Here is a 3835-nt window from a genome sequence, read left to right on the forward strand (position 1 = left end):
CAAAATGACCACAAATGTCATTCCATCATGATTTTTTGCACGCAGGTGGAAGATTCATTAATGTTTATCACAAAAGTCATAATGTTTTGAATTTATTTACCGTTGTTTTTGGATTTTACAGTTCACTGGGGTGCATGTGAGCTCGAAATCAGAAACACCGTGTCCTCATCCGCCAAAAAAAGAAACACTGTCCTGATTTCGTAATCTTGGAGATACCCTCAATGAGATGGTCACACGTTGCTCTCGGCTTTGTTTTTCTTGAAAGGGACTCCCCCTCTCTCTCTCAGCTAACCTTAGATAGCACGAGGCTCAGCTGCCAGTCTACCTTCCACTCTTCTGGTCCGGCTTTTCCCCTCAACAAGCGTATATATATAAACTCTCCTGTGCATCCTCATATGAGGCTTGCGTGCACCATGGTCACCACGGAGATCAAGAAGAAGGATGCGAGGGGTCTGCTGCTCGTGCTCTTCCTCGGCCAGCTCTTGGCCTTTTCCATGGCGGCCGCCAGCTTCGCCTCATCCTTCCTTGCCAATCTTGGTACCCACCCTTCTCATCTGCCTAACCCATAGATTCAGAATTACCATTTCATACAGCTCTTACTAATCTTCCTTCTCAGTTACTAAGAATCACCCATCCTCTGCATGCATTGGCAGTTAGTACAAGAGGAATGATCATTTGATAACCCAGGAGATAAGATATGGTTTGTTTCACTTCTATGTATTTATGCAGGAGTTGATGCACCACTCACACAATCATTCTTCGCATACCTCCTGTTGACCTTAGTTTATGTACCAATCCTCTTGCGTCGACGACAGAAGCCGCGGGTGAGCACACAGCTGCATGAAAATCGGTCATGGAGCTTAGCGTTATTTCGTGCTTTCACACACCTCACTCTTGAGGGCACTCTTGTCTTGCAGATACCTTGGTATTGGTACTTAGCGCTGGCCTTCGTCGATACTTAGGGGGTCTATCTGGGTGAGTAGACAAAGTACACAATTCAGTGAGATGGGAAAAAAGAAGCTACTCGGGAGTATTTGCTCCTGACGATGAGCAGATAAAAATGTTATAGTCCTAAAACTTGTATTTCAGTTGTCAAGGCATACCAGTACTCATCCATCACCAGCGTAACATTGTTGGACTGCTGGACTGTTGTATGGGTCATCATACTCACATGGTACGCACTAGGCACCAGATATTCTTTCTGGCAGTTTCTAGGGGCAGGGACCTGCGTGGCAGGCCTAGGTCTTGTGCTCCTTTCAGATGCAAAATCTCCAGATGAACAAGGTAAGTAAGCAACTACTCCCTTCGTTCCGTAATTCTTGTCGTGGTTTCAGTTCAAATTTGAACTAAAACCACGACAAGAATTATGGAACGGAAGGAGCACTCAAGAATTACAACAGCAATGCAGAATGCCATTTTCAAAAAAATAAAAAAATCTCAACAACAAACCTAGGATAATAGTCACAGCATGAAGTTCTTGACAGAGTTGACAGTATGTCTCTCCCCTATTGTTTTTCCTTTAGAACAAAACATGTACTACCTCCGATTCATATTAATTGTCACTAATTTAAGTATGGATGTGTTCAAATCAAAAACTAATTCATGAACCCAACATGCTGAAATGGTTTCATCAATTTCTACAGCGGAGAAAATTGTTATCAGCTTACAGAAAAACTTTATTTTCTGCAGATCCAGGTCAAATGCCACTTCTAGGGGATGCCCTTGTTATTGCCGGGACAGTTTGCTTTGCATTTAGCAATGTCGGGGAGGTTAGTGACGAACTATACATATTCCTCTACTAATGAGCAATGTTTTCTCAAAATTCTAGTAAGTATAGCAATTTCCTTCCTTTAATATGCAGGAATACTGTGTCAAGAAGAACGACCGAGTGGAACTTGTTGCTATGCTTGGACTATTTCAGTTGTTTATCAGTACAATCCAGATGTATCCTTTCCACAGTTCACTATTAGTTACAGATCAGTAGAGAAAACTAACATGATCCGTCAATGTCGCCATCCATAGCTTTGCTTTATGCTATCATTATATTTCCATCTGGAACAAAAATGACTTGATATACACTTTTCTGGAGCAAAATACTCATGTTAGCTCTTGATCTGACAAAACATCAGATTTATATTCGAAAGAAAGAGCCTAGAAGCAATTGCCTGGTCTCCAACAATGGTAGCACACTATAGTTTTAGTTTAACTCTTTTATCTGCAATAGACTTTTTTGAATTATCTGACAGGATACTAACTTCTGCTTTGAATATTTCGACCTTTTCATTTTCAGATTAGTTCATTCGCTGGATATGCCATTGCAATATTTACGTTCTCCTCCATTAGTCCATTTGTCCTTAAGGTTAAGTTCCCTCCAACATGTTAGGCAGAAATTAAGCTACACAAGTATGAATCAAATAAAAATTGATCCGAATAAGGAGTTATGAAGTATCTGAATAAACTACAAAAATAAGCCACTTGGTTGATATTACTCTCTCCGTTCCAAAATAACTGTCATGGTTTTAGTTCAAATTTAAACTAAAGCTACGACACTTATTTTTTAACGGAGGGAGTACTTCATTAGGAACTATCAGCAAGAAGGCTGTTTCATTTCTTATTACAGTGCAATAGTAATTTAGCCCATTGATTGTGATAGCTCTTGCAGATGAGTGGATCAACGCTGTTTAATCTCTCACTCTTGACATCTGACATGTGGGCAGTAGCCATTCGACTATTGTTCTATCAACAACAGGTGACCATTTCTGAATGATCCTTGCACTAAATCATAATATATACTCCTTCCGTTCGCTATTATAAAATGTTCTAATTTCTTTCTGAATCAGATGTATATAGGCACATTTTAATGTATTTGTTCACTCATTTCAGTCTGTATGTAGTCTATATTAAAAATATTCAAAACATCTTATATTTGTGAATGAAAGGAGTAGCATATATATATGCTGACATGCTTTAGTGGCAACAGATCAACTGGCTGTACTACGTAGCATTCTCAGTTGTGGCCATTGGATTAATCGTCTACTCACTGAAGTAAGTTCTTTCGAGACTTTCAAGACCCATGTGTAGACATGTCAGCCATTGCAGAAATCTAACACACCTAATATCTTGTAATGTATGAAGTGAGAGTTCTCCGGTCGATGGAACAGCTAAGGGTACAGAAGCGGCAGCTCACTATCAACAACTTCCAAGTGAGGATAGCTCAACAAGTGGTTCTAATTTGGATAGCCAAGAAAACAAGCAACTGGAAGAAGCTCACATCTGTTAGGGGGTCTCAATCTCAACGTACAAAGCCAGCTCCATGATTTCGGGTATGGCCATGATCAGATACGGCAGAAGAGCATGTGCAGGGTACAAAATCATGTGCAATTCATGTAAATGCAGAACCCTTATTGCTTCAAGAGAAAGATTATTTTGTACTAGGAGGGTGATCAGAATACTTTTTGTAGCATATAAGTCCAATAAAATAAATAGGGTCATAGTTAATAAAATAGGTGCAGGACCTACAACTACACACCATAATGAAGCCTTATATTGTACCCTCTTTGTTCCCACCAGAATAATGAATTTTCATGCAAGTCAAACATATGTATGTTTAACCAAAGATTATAGAAAAAATTATCAGTGTTCGCAATACTAAATAAACAAAATATGAAAAAACTTTTCATGATGGATCTAATAATACAAATTTGATATGGTAGGTATTAATACTTAAAAAAAACTTGATCAAACATACAAGTTTGACTTAAAAAAGTAATACACATTATATTTTGGAGTGTGTGAGTATTTAAAAAGGAGTTTCTTTTTGCCAGAAAACTTCGGA

General features: G+C 38.9%; 1 pseudogene across 1 annotated transcript; it reads left to right on the top strand.

Moving 5' to 3' along the window:
- The first annotated feature begins 375 nt into the window (after positions 1-375).
- Positions 376-3434, top strand: LOC125520066 (uncharacterized; annotated as a pseudogene). The gene is made up of 11 exons (XR_015604623.1): positions 376-537; positions 730-824; positions 918-975; positions 1090-1284; positions 1690-1769; positions 1862-1944; positions 2130-2181; positions 2291-2359; positions 2663-2749; positions 2981-3045; positions 3136-3434. The product of XR_015604623.1 is annotated as an uncharacterized LOC125520066 (transcript).
- The last annotated feature ends 401 nt before the right edge of the window (positions 3435-3835 follow it).

This window comes from Triticum urartu, chromosome 1A (genome assembly GCF_056163025.1).
Source record: "Triticum urartu cultivar PI428250 chromosome 1A, HENAU_Tu73, whole genome shotgun sequence".
Classification (NCBI taxonomy): Eukaryota; Viridiplantae; Streptophyta; class Magnoliopsida; order Poales; family Poaceae; genus Triticum; species Triticum urartu.